This window comes from Equus quagga, chromosome 3, assembly GCF_021613505.1.
Source record: "Equus quagga isolate Etosha38 chromosome 3, UCLA_HA_Equagga_1.0, whole genome shotgun sequence".
Taxonomy (NCBI): domain Eukaryota; kingdom Metazoa; phylum Chordata; class Mammalia; order Perissodactyla; family Equidae; genus Equus; species Equus quagga.
In genome coordinates this window covers 136821278-136834771 of record NC_060269.1, presented here as the reverse complement: position 1 = coordinate 136834771, position 13494 = coordinate 136821278, and the positions used below count along the sequence as shown (strand labels likewise).

Genomic DNA, 13494 nt, shown 5'->3' with positions numbered 1-13494 from the left:
TTCATTCCACAAATATTTCTGAGCACCTACTCTATGCTAGGGTCATACTAAGTGTTGGAGATACAAAGAGAAACGAGACAAAACTCCATCCCTCCAACAAACCTCAAGTGGAAGGGAAGAACCTGTAAACAAGTTATTGTAAAAGATAATGTTTATTTCAGCGTTCTGTACAAAAACTTTCAAGATCTCCCAAACTGGAGCTTATGCACCTTGTTTATAGGGCAATGTGTTATATTCTATGCACCTGAGCAACCAGTGGCAATGCTGGGCATACAGTATAAAGAGTCATTGATTACTTGCTGAATAATATTCACTGATCTGCATTTATTTCCTAGAATATATGTTGTGTAGATCACTTTCTTTTCCTTCTTTTAGCACTTCACACTGTTTGTCCAACTTGACCTGCTTCATAAGTCTTTTTTTTTTTTTTTAGGTTCTGTACGCTATGACATGAACAATACTGGCTAAATTATTCCACATGGATTCTATTACCAAATGCACCTCAGCTGCTGACATCTAATGAAGCCAGCAGTGCCCACACTTCGTTTCTCTCTAGCACTGAACTCCAGTTAATTGACCTGACAAAATTACAAGAATCACAGAATAAGACAGCTAATCAGAAAATCAAATTGTATTACTAGAGAAATTAGGCAGACCTTTATCACGTATACATTCTATTTTCACATAAAAATTGTTTTTCCTCATTACTGATGAGTCTCCATTCAGAAGTAAAACTACAGACTTTTCTCTTGGATTCAAGAGGCCAAGAAGAGCCATCTGTACTCATGGAAGACTTTGCTCAGCACTTTTTATATTTGCATAATGCACCTCCCCGATGCCCCTGACTTGACCTTATGAGTCAAGTGGTTTTGGGCACACAGAGTAGAGTGACAATTATATGAGTTTTAAGGCTCTAATGCAGAAGGTAAATTCTAATCAGAAGGAGTGAAATGTTAACTTCAAAGTGGCACCATTTCCTTCCATAAACTGACTGATTTTTAAAAATCCAAACAGCTCAATTCAATCGCAAAACCTTATGAGCATTTCCCTTCCCCTTGATTCTTCTGGACCATGTCCATGCAATCTTAATAATAAAAATACTCAGAGGATTTTCCCTTATTTTCTGACCGGGATCATAATCTGGTATCCAAATATTCCAATCTTTCCATTTTTATTTTAATTTCGATTTCCCCACACACCAAAAACTGAATTCAAGTTATTAAATGGTTCTGAAAAAATATTATTTTTAAATGAAATATATATACTTTTAAATAATCTCAAAACCATGAAATTTACATCAATATAAATATCTCCATCTCAGGCACACACATGCATGCTCACAGACAGACACACACACACACACACACACACTTTTATTTTTCCAGGTATCCCAATTTTCAGAAGGGCTTATTTTACTGAAATTCAAAAATAGCTCAAGAAAAATAGTTAAGAATGTTTACCAATAAATGAGTAATTTTGTTTACTCCGATTTAAGTTTTGTGTTTGGCTTTCCAGCAATACTACAAGCCTCTATTTGCTTTCAATCACACAATACAATAGCGTCTTAGTTCTATCCCAAGTGTAAACAAACTACAATAATTCCAATCAAGTCAAAGTGCCAAAGAACACTTAAATTAACTAGTTCTCTCCAATTTCTTTAATAAGCCTGGGTGAATGTACACCGAATACAATGGCAGAAATATTGGAGCTTGATAATGTCATAATTAATTTACAAGATCTAATGAAATCATCAACTATTTAAATTCTTCTCTCTATTGGAGCCACAGGGGGAGGGTTTTGGGGATGGGAGATTGGAAAAGTGTGTATGTATGTGTATGTGTGTGTTTTGTGTTTGTGTGTTTTGGTATGTGGGTAGGACAGGCTGGTATTCAACCAGTATGGACCAGTAGGGCTGTAATCATTATTTACAGTCAGTGTCCGTTAGAAATGATTATTAAACCTTTTTATGATCATCCTTGCATGTGGGTGACTCAGAGAGGTGCTCCAAGACTGTATGTTTTAGCAAAGTTGTTCTTGAATTAAGGAAGAAAAGAACATTATTACTTCAAATTCTCTGTGTTTTCTTTAATCAAAAAAGACTGAGAAGAAAGTTTGATATTTACTGATGACACGTCTGTGTTGAAGCTCACCAGATATTTCCATATCTAAAGTTGAGTGGACACTGCCCCTCACTGTGGCAATTTCAATTAGTTTAGCATGAGTTTCAACAATCAAACGCCCCAGCAATGGCAATGGATGTGACAAAAAAGACTGCGTTGAACAATTAATGTCACTTTCCATTATTGCTTCAGTCCCAATTTACAGAGCAAATAAATCAAAGTCGCCGCGGATGAAGCACACTAGCCTATGCACACATGTCTGCTCACAGGTGACAGGCTCTGGAAACACACCAGTCAGTAAAACGACATTGCAAGATAACCTTTCAAAGACTTGCCTCAGATACTGCTTTCTAATTGTTTGAAATTATTGTCCCTACAAAAATATATTTAGTAGCACCAAATAAGTTAAAAAAAAAAAAGGGTAAGAAAAGTAGAGAGGTGAGAAAGAGAGAGCAGATCACCAATTGGGTGGTGATCTACAGCTACACAAAGTAGAAACCAGGCGAACAGGCATTGCAGGAGAGCTCTGTGGCCATCAAGCAGCATTTGCCATGGTGGGTTTCAACCTGGGGCTCTCCTTACACATGCAAATCGGCTGCTCTTCTCCCAACCTACACAAAGGTCCCTGTGACTGGAACACTTCATTCTCTAAGGGCTCTCCAGGAATAAAGAAGGCACATCCACAAAAACTCACTCATGATGTAAAGAATTTCTAGTGGCAGATGATACACATGCATGTATACTAACAACCCCAAATCGAGAATGTGCGACATTTTTAAAACAACGCTATGTTATTAATTAATGATAGTTCAGAACAGTCAACAAAATCAGAAGGTTCATTACTGCTCTTTGGGACTGCTGGGTCCTATATGACCTGCACTAAGGGTGATATAATTCAAAAGGTCCATTGAAGGAAGGTAGATTCTGCCCCTTTAGGTGCCCAGAGTCATCTCAAGATTGAAATTTGGGATCCAGTATACAAAATCTGGGCTTTCTTCCTTTGTGAGCAGTTGGCAAAAGGATCTTCCAATTGGTTACACATGGTGGGGCAGACAGTGCATTCAACTCCCCCAACTGCGCTTGGGGAGTGAATAAATCCACTAAATTAAGGAGAAGATAAGGGACTCTGAGATGCTAACTGACACCTGAAGGGAGAAACGCAGAGTGAAAACTGCATGTGGTATCCCAAAGATTTTTAAATGCAGGCTATTATGGAAGGACCATGCCCTGCTTATGATAGTAATTTTTTCCACATCTTGTAGAATTGCAATTATACTCTCTGTCCCCAGATTCCCACACTCGCTTGATCTCTGTTTGATAAAAATAGTTTAATAGCCATTTAATCACAGCTTCATTATCTTAGCTCTCTTAATGCGAATTAGGCCAGGAGAATTCTTGCCTCCTCATTATTCAAATCATCAATAAAAAGGAAACAGTGGGGTCTTCTTATCATTCATTAATCAGTTTCAGTACCTTAGGTACTGTTTACTCAGAGATCAATCTGTGTGAGAGGTCACTTAACCTCTCTGAGCCTCTACTTTTTTCCATATAAAATTTCAGGTTATTATCTGCCTAATTCCTATTACAGAACTTTTCTGCACTCATGATTTATAGGAAGAAAGAAAGAGTTGTTGATAAAGGCCTGAGAATTCGTCAAGAAGGTGCTCCATAGACATTTCCAGGGTGTACGCCCATCATCTTGATTACCCATATTTGAATTTTGTTCTTTGAGCACGATCTACCGCTGACTTTTAGCACTGGGCCAGCTTCCTCCCAATACCCAGCATGTCATGGGCTTCCTCCTTGCCCCATCCTGCTGATTTGGAAGCAGCTAACGAAGACAAAATTAACTCCTACTTTAAGTGAGGCCTAATTAGGAAGGGAAATCTGCTAGAGTAACATCTGGTAATGTATTCTGAAGCCAAATATAAATGACATTTTTGGATTATCCACTATTTTGGATTATCTGTTCCACTAGACCCCACCAGGAATTGAAATAAATAAATGAGAAAGCAACTTTTATGACAGACTCAGGGGTTCAAACAAGGAACATCAGTGATCAAAAGAGTCCCTTTCCTGAGTCTCTATAGGTAAAGCTCTGTACCTCTCTTTTACACACAAAAAGGCAAAAAAAGTTTGCATGTACAAATTTTGGTTTTAATGTATAAAGTTTGATTCAAGATTTGCAAGAAGCTGAATTCAAAATAAATAAATTATTTTCCTAAAATGAATTTTAAAAAAATTCAGATTAGACCACTGAAATAGAATTTGATATTCTAGCTTTTGGGTTTAAACTATTTTCATGAGGACAGATACCACTTCCCTGATTGTTTGCTGCACATGTCTGCTCCGAGTGGTCTGAGCCCTTGCTGAAGAGGTTGTTAAATATTTTGAATACCCACTTTCAAACAATGCTTTCTCTTTTCTCTCTTTCTTCTCTTTCTCTTGTTGAATGCTCTACAATCTGTGTGGTTTTTCTTGCTTGTCTCATACCCAGGCGTGGATACCAACGGCATGTCTGCCTACCTTCTCACATCCCCAAAGAAAATGGGCAAAACCCCCACATGACGCTTCCTAAAGGCTGCTCACTCCTACCCCATTCAATGGGAAGGGTTTCTACAATAACCTGCAAACTTTTTGTTTAGCATATGGAATAAAGGGCTTTGAAAATGGGATGGGCTTTTGAAGATAGAAAAAAAAATGACAAGAAATATCAAGTATACATGTGCAACAGAGAAATAATCAAGGCAATAAAGACCACCTTACATTCCATCACACACTTCTTATAAAAAATACTTCTGTTATCTCTTCATTTCTTACAAATGACCTAAGAGTTTGCTTATTCCCCTGTTACTCCCAGGAGAGAAAATATGAGTACATTATGTGACACTGTACTTGTTGTGTCAGATGCCATAGTTGCTGGAATTCAAGGTTGTACTGACATAGTGGCTAATAGAAAGAACACAAATTTTAAATTCACTATCTCGGTAACTCCCCAAAGACATATAGGCTACTTAAAATATCATGAGTGTAAATGTGTCTATACATACAATGCCACTCCAATACACACAAGTTTGCATCTCAGTACACACATTTAAAACAAGATCTATGTACATGTGCATCTCAGTCTTTTGAATGTATTCTCACACATTCAGTTGCAGTTGACTATATAAGTGTATAATCAGCACACAAATTCTTCCTCCTAGTTATCCACTCTAAATGAGAAAAGCAATGATCAAAAACTGAAGATAATTGGGGCCTGCCCAGTGACACAGAGGTTAAGTTTCCACATTCCACTTCGGCAGCCTGGACTTCACCAATTTGGATCCTGGGTGCAGACCTACACACGTTTTGTCAAGCCACGCTGTGGCAGGCGTCCCACATATAAAATAGAGGAAGATGGGCATGGATGTTAGCTCAGGGCCAGTCTTCCTCAGCAAAAAGAGGAGGATTGGTGGCAAATGTTAGCTCAGGACTAATCTTCCTCAAAAAAAAAAAAGAGAAAGAAGAAAGACTGAAGATAATTCCTGCAAAAATAAAATGAGAAACAAGTGGAAGTAAATACAAGCAAAACTGAAGAATTTCCTCCATAGATATATTTACACCTCTGGGAGTCCATTTAATTCTTGTTAGTACTTATGCATCTATTTAAGCATGCATAAAATGTATGTTCACATGTGTACTTGGGTGCCGTTTAACTTATTAGCTTGTGTCACACTCTCATGACTTAGTAAGCATGCACTGAACATGTGGAATTCGCTATCCTGAAGAGGTTACATGAGCCAAAAGTGTAAATACAGAGGTTCAAGAGAAAGGCTTAAGAAAATCCTGGTTGATACTCTCAAAATGAGCTATTTTGGCAGGTGGGGGTGGGGAAAGGGAGATGTTTCACGTCTGTTTCCTACAACACGAAGAGGAAGTAACTGAGTTGTGCCACCAAACAGGAGGCTTCATAGACCTGTAAAAGTCAGCAAGGCATTCCATTTGTCCTTAAGTTTAAATGAAGAGAGAAACTGGGCACTGGAAAGAACACCAGACTGGAAGTCAAGAGAATTGATCCTAGTCCCATTTGTGCCACTAGCTAGCTGCGTGTCCTGAAGTGAAACAACTCAACTCTGGCTGCACTGCACATGCTAGAATAACTTTATGGGCTCCTAACCGGCTTCCCTGTTTTCACCCCTGCCACCCCATCCCAATAGTCCATTCTCAACCCAGAATTCCAAGTGATCCTGATAAAACCTAAGTCATACCTTGGCCCTCTTTTGACCAAGCCTTCCATGGCTTCCCAAATCTCTAAGAGTAAAAGCCAAATCCCAAGAGTGACCTACTAGCCTAAGATCACCATATAATTTATCATCCAAGCCAGAATACTTTGGGGGTGAGGGGAGTACTATAAATAATCAATGACTCAGGGGTTAACCCAGACTATTGCAGGCCAACTGAGATGTATAGTTGGTTGCCCTATATGAGACCTACACCGTCTGACCCTGTCAACACCCCAATTTATCTGTCTGAATCCTTTCCAAACACTCAGACCTCCTCACTAGTCCACACAAATGCCAGGCATTCTCCTGCCCCAAGGCCTTTGCATCTGCTGTTTCCTCTTTCCAGATGGCCACACGGCTTGCCCCTTCATCCCTTCCTCTACTCAAATGTCACCTTCTCAGTGAGACCTTCCCAACTACTCTAGACACATTCTAGCCTCCTTCCTGGTTTATTTTTCGCTTTGACACTTATCTCTATACCTCAATATATATTTTACTGACTTATCTTGTTCACAGTCTATCTAAAATGGAAACACTGTGATACTTAGTAGTGTCTATTAAGGTACTTGGCATATAGTAAATGCTTAATGAAAATGAATAAAAATAATAACTAAAAAGTATAACCAGTCTTAAGTGACTTTCCATTCTCCTTTTGTCATTGTCGTTGTTTGCTCTGTAATTCCCACCTCTTCCCACCCTTAGTAGATTTGTCTTCTTAATAATGTTTATCATATGCTATGATTTAAAATTAGCTTGCATTCATTTCTCATACAACAGCTGATAGGCCAGGAAAGCAGCCAAAGTGTTCTTGGTGGGAAAGAAGGGAATAGGAACAGCAACAAGTACAGAGAGGCTAATGCTGAAATTAGCCCCAAAGTACCGAATCTGTAAGAGTCAATGTAAGGTCCATCTTTTGTAAAGGAAGGGGTTGGGACGGGTCTTGTAAATGCAGAGATTTACTCACATCAACTCTGGGACGATCCTGGAATGCATCGTCAAGCAATTAATTTGCAAATATCTCCAAAGAGCCAAAATGGTTTGTGAAGAGAAAATCATGCCAGACCACCTTACTCTCTGTCCATGCAGCAGCATCAGGCTCATGAATCAAGAGAAAACAATTGATATAATCTATCTGGACTAGACTGAGCTTCTTCATTTCATACTGTATAACACACTTACCTACAAAGCCAGAAATAAATATTAGTCTTAGCCAGAGGTTTTTTCAAACTGTGCTCCAAGGCACCCTGAACATCAGTACAGTTACTCTAAGGATTGATTATAAATATAGTAGTGTATGATATATTTTATGTATTTATATAATTGAACTCATATTCCAAGATAACTAATTTGTTTTTTGAAAACAACATGCACGCTCAGATGTTTGTTATCTTATCACAAACACAGTAGAGACCACCACTGCATTAACCTGCCAAGCTGAATCATTTTGTGTTGGTCTAAGGATTAAAAAATATCTCAAGAAGTGAGAGTAAGCAGTTTAAAACCTGGAGCCATTTACAAATACTCATTTCTATGAAGCAGGATTTTCTCAATCTTCTTCGGTCAAAACAAAGTACAGAAGAATCCATTGCTAAAATTGGTTTATCGGTCATTTTAAACCCAACTTTACTTTTTTTCTGTTCATTTAAATAGTGTCATAGTTCTCTCAGATAAATGTTATTTTAATTTTAAAAAATAGTAAATAGCAGCTGACCTTTACTGAGTGCTTCCTATGTGTCTGGTGCTGAGTTAATTTCTTTACATGACTTATTTCATCTAAACCCCCCATTAATCCTATTATTAGCCCCAAATGCACAGAGTTAATGACAAGCACAGTTAGATATCAAACTAGATATATGTGATAAAAACTCGCTCTCACTCCCTTTCTTTATATGTTGGAATTTTATGGAAGAGAATATTAGAACAAAAACGAGAGTGGGCCTCGGCTAGTCTAACCTACATTCATCTCAGAGGATACAAAATGAGTTGAAAGGCATATCAGTTAATTATCAACAGGTAAGAACTCAGGTGGGGAAATGCAGTTACAGCCCATGAAGCAGCACTGGCCTTCCACTGAGAAAGAGGATGTTGCTTTGACATCGCTTCTCACTATTTACTGCTGGCCCAGTGTTAGCGTGTAGCCAATCTCTAGTCCTATTGATTGTGACTTGCTCTTCTGCTAGAATGTTCTTTCCTTTCCCCTTCATTTGTTTATATCCTATCCCTATCTCAAGGCCTACTTCAAGTGTCTTCTTTTTAATGGCATATTTTTCAACAAATCCAGCTTATACTGGTATCCTCAAGTCCCTAAAGTCTTTACAAGAATAACCTGGATCCCTGGATGGACATACAGATTTTTGGGCCCCATAAGAGACCACAAAATCAAAATCTCTCGGGGCCAGTCCAGTGGCACAGCAGTTAAGTTCGCATGCTTCACTTCTGCAGTCCAGGGCTTGCTGGTATGAGTCCCAAGCACAGACCTATGTGCCACTTAGCAAGCCATGCTGTGGCAGGTGTCCCACATATAAAATGGAGGAATATGGGTGCAGATTAGTTAGCTCAGGGCCAGTCTTCCTCAGCAAAAAGAGGAGGATTGGCGGCAGATGTTAGCTCAGGGCTGGTCTTCCTCGGTGGGGGGAGAGGGAATCTCTACTTCAGAGTTTCTCAACTTTGACAATATTGATATTTTGGGCTAGATAATTCTTTGCCCCGGGGGTCTGTCCTGTGCATTTTCTTTTTTTTAAAGATTGGCACCTGAGCTAACATCTGTTGCCAATCTTATTTATTGTTTTCCTATTCTTCTCCCTACAGCACCCCCAGCATATAGCTGTATATCGTAGTTGTGTAGGCCCTTCTAGTTCTAACTATGTGGGATGCATGGCTTAATAAGCGGTGCCATGTCTGCGCCCAGGATCTGAACTGACGGAACCCTGGTCCGCCAAAGCAGAGCACGTAAACCTAACCATTCGGCCATGGGGCTAGCCCCTGTCCTAGGCATTTTAAGATGTTTTGCAGCATCCCTGGCCTCTACCCATTAGATGCCAGTGGCACCTCCCAAGTTATGGCAACCAAAAATGTCTCCAGATATTATCAAATATTTTCCACAAAGCAAAACTGTCTCCAATTGAGAATGGTTGCCCCAGAGAAACCGTCCAGGATTCTGCAGTTTTGATAAGCATCCCAAGTGAATCTGATAACCATGCAAGTTTGGCTAAGTTGCTGTTTTGTGGCTGTTGAATAGTGTATAAATCAAGTTGGAATTTATGATTCCATGTATGCTAGATTTATCACCTCACATATGCAATTCCAGAAGCCCTTAATAGACATTAATAATGTATTTTTTTACTTATTCTGTGTGAATTTTTATTCCCAATATCTTGCATTAACATGCCCAGATGTTTACAGTCTATGCTTCCTTGTTGATTACAACTTATTGGTTGTTTACTCCCTGAATTTCTTTTTGATTAGTCCTATGGCATTTCACTCTTTCTATTGCCATTCATTCTCCTCTTTCTTCAACATTTTCTGACCATCACCATTATCATAAAGTTCATTTTGGTTTTTTAGTCTATTTGGTAGCACAGACTACATGCTAAATGATTTCTGAGGATTTTCTTCTATATACTTTTGGGGAGTTCTTAAACATTTCTTCTTAAGATTTTTTAAAGCTCAAAAAGGGCATAAAATCCTTTTAAGATTTTTAAGTCCTTATGAAAGAGGCAGTGAGGCAAAATACAGACTCTGAAGTTAGACTGCCTGAGTTTGGATCCTGAGTTCATGACTTACAAGGTGTGTGACCTTCAGCAACTTACCTAACCTCTCTGTGTCTCAGATTTCGTGTCTGAGAAGTGTATTATAGTAATAAGACTTACAATGTAGGGAAATTTTGAGAATTAACTGAGTTAATCCATGCCAACTGTGTAGAACAGCACTTGGTAGATAGTGAGGACGTATGTTTGCTATTATTAATATTATCATCGTTATATTATTGTCCTCATGCACTAGATTGAGTTCAAAATAAGTGAAACAAAATATGGATTCGTTGAAAAAAATCCCATAATGGAACATTTAAAGTAGACTTTGAGGTAGGGATAGGATATGAACAAACGAAGAGGAAAGGGAAGAACATTCTTCCCTTTATAAGAGAAGCCCATACAATATAGAGATTTTAGGTGTTTTATTAAAATTATTGAATATGTGAATGCTTAGGAAATCTTACAATTTGTATAAAAGTCATTGTCTATTTGTTACTTGTTAAGGTTGATATGTTGGAATTAACAGGCATGGCTTGACATAATCACTAGCTGCTTGTATGCTGATTTCGTGGCGTGATCACCAGGAATCCACACCAAGCTGAACTATGATATCTACACTTGACACATCCACCACTCGTGCTCACACATGCAGACCTATACCATATTTGTGTGCATTTACAGATACATACATATTTATTACTTACACATATTTGAGTGCCTACTCGGGGCAATAATCTGTTTTCTAGGAACTTAATTTTAGTTTGGTGGAGAGAACGGCAGATAATAAACAAATGAGCCTCTTCCTAAAATAGACAGATAGAGAGAGATGGATAGAATATAAACACATACACAAATACATACATATATATGTAGAGAGAGAAAAAAGAATATAAAGTTTATAGAGTACATACATATATATACTCATGGAGAGAGAATATATATATAAATGCAGAGAGAAAGTTTATATATAGAATAAGAGGATATATTTGGAATATACATATATAGAGAAAGAGGAAAAAATAGCATATATGTATATATGTATATGTATATAACATATTTGATAGCATAAATATATGATTTTATATATATATACACATACACACACATACACACAAACACACAGATAGTATTTGAAGTAGTAAGCCATAGTAATTGAAAAAGAAATGTCTAAGCAAAGAAAGGAACGAGTGCAAAGGCCCTGAGATGAGAACTTACAGTAAGTAAGACAAATTTTTCACAGTTTAAATACGGATATAAGTGGGAGGGAGGTGATATTGAAAATATTTAGCAAACATTATACATGAGCATTGATCAATGAGAACAGCAGCATGAGCACTTCGGAAAGGAGGCCTCCTGTAAGTGACTCACAAAGTTTTATGGTTGCAAATTAGCAGGTTATATTAACCCTGGGTACAAGCAATGTTTTTTAGACTGACTCTGTAAGAAATGTTCTGTAGTAATTTCCCACTGCAACCAATAAATTCTCTATAAGATAGTACATTTTCTGCCCAAAAGAAGTACTTAGAAGGCACCATCCCAGAGGCCAATGCTATTTGTTCATAAAGACTTAGCCCCACAAGATAGGTGTGCAAACCGTGCAGCAGCAGATTCCTGGCACCAGGATCTACACGGTACATTAAGGTTGGGGATGCCAAGACACGGGCAATGTCAAGTGATCCAATTACTGCAATATTCTGGCAATAGTGTTAAAATGAGAGAAAACTGTCTCAAGGTGGTTAGAAGCTATTCAGAGGCAAGGCTGTCCTCTCTGTGGGGCCAGTAGGGTGAAGGAAATCAAAGTGTGCTTCCTGGTAAGCTTCTGTGCTGCTCCTGGCCCTCCCTCCATGAGAAAGCCTGGGATTGGGTCTCAGAATCCTTGAACAACTTCCATTTTCCACTAAAGTGTTCTGCACAGAGTAACCGGTTGTCAATAAATACTTGCCAAATAAAAACAATATGAGAAGTTCATCTTCTCAAGGACTTTGTATCTAAGTGTTCCACGTGGGTTTAGGTTTCCAAAGCATCTGAGTGAGTCTGCAATCTCCTAGGATGTAGAGACTGAGCTTCTTTTAATGCCAGACTGAGTGCACCCCTTGTGAAGAATCTTTATAGAGATGACAAAGTACCTCATACTGAATCAGTTCTGGATGCAGAATCATTCATAATTATCAGTGATTTATAAGCATATGCGGTAAGCACACACAGTAGGGTAGCATTTGACATCCAGTTAGACAAAGTGACTAAGAACACCAAAGGGGACATTTTTTAAAGTGACCTTGATAACTAGATGAAAAAAGCATATGTGCCTATAACGTCACAGAAAAAGACAAGAGAAGTACAAACAAAACTGGACAAAAATTCAAAAGTTACAGAACGACTAAAGGAGAAAACAAATCAGTTAACAATAAATAGGCTCACATAACGATAGGGTGTAGTAACAGAAATACCGAATAGTAAGAGCTAAACTGAGTCAACTCATCCAACTGTGTGATTTTGGAGATGAGAAGACTAGCGCCCAAAGGGTTAAACAGACTTTCTCAAGGTCAAGTAGCAACTGATGGAAAGCTGGATTTGTCTGGAGCCTACGGACTCCTTAGTTCTTCTACTATCTCACGTTACTTCCCAGGAGAACAAGAGAAAATAATGGCAAAGAATCTTTCTCTTACACTTACTATTTTTCTTCTTGAGGTCTCAATGTTGTTTAAAATACTGCGAATGGGAAGTGCCCAGTTCAGACCACTATAGAAATACTGGATTGTAATTAAATTCCGTGTCTGTGATTTTCAATAGATCATAAGTTTCCTGGGAATAGGAATCACGATTTATGCATCAAACCGAGTGCCGAAAATGTTAACAAATATTTATTGAGTACCTACTATGTACCAGGAATTTTTGACACTGGGGATATGAATAAAATAATTAAAAAGGAACAAAATAATTAAATGTACCTGCCCTCACAGAGCATATTCTAGCAAGAGAAGACAGATGATTAACAAAATAAATGACTGTAAGTGAGAATAAACAATTGTCAGGAGTAAATGAATGGATAAAGCAATAAGAACTTTACTTTTATTTAAGGAAAGCCAAATATTTTTAAAAATCAGATTTATTTATTAAACAGGGCACGAATATTTCTCTTGGAAAAGATTTCATACTGGGGTAACTTAGAAACACTTAAATATCTAAAACTGTTGAAAATATCACTCTTAGCACAAAAACTTGACTCAAAGAAAACTTCCTGCTGACTTTCTTTTACACAAAGTGAAAGGTGCCTGTAAAGCTATGAGTCTCAACTTTGGCATACATTAGAATCACGTGAACGTTTAAAAAGAATTTATGTTCCTACCCGCCTCCCCA

The 13494-nt window shown here is 38.1% G+C and overlaps 1 protein-coding gene across 3 annotated transcripts in view; it reads right to left on the bottom strand.

Moving 5' to 3' along the window:
* PPARGC1A (PPARG coactivator 1 alpha) overlaps positions 1-13494 on the bottom strand; it is a 108178-nt gene that overhangs the window by 41209 nt on the left and 53475 nt on the right. The gene's annotated exons all lie outside the window — the stretch shown is intronic.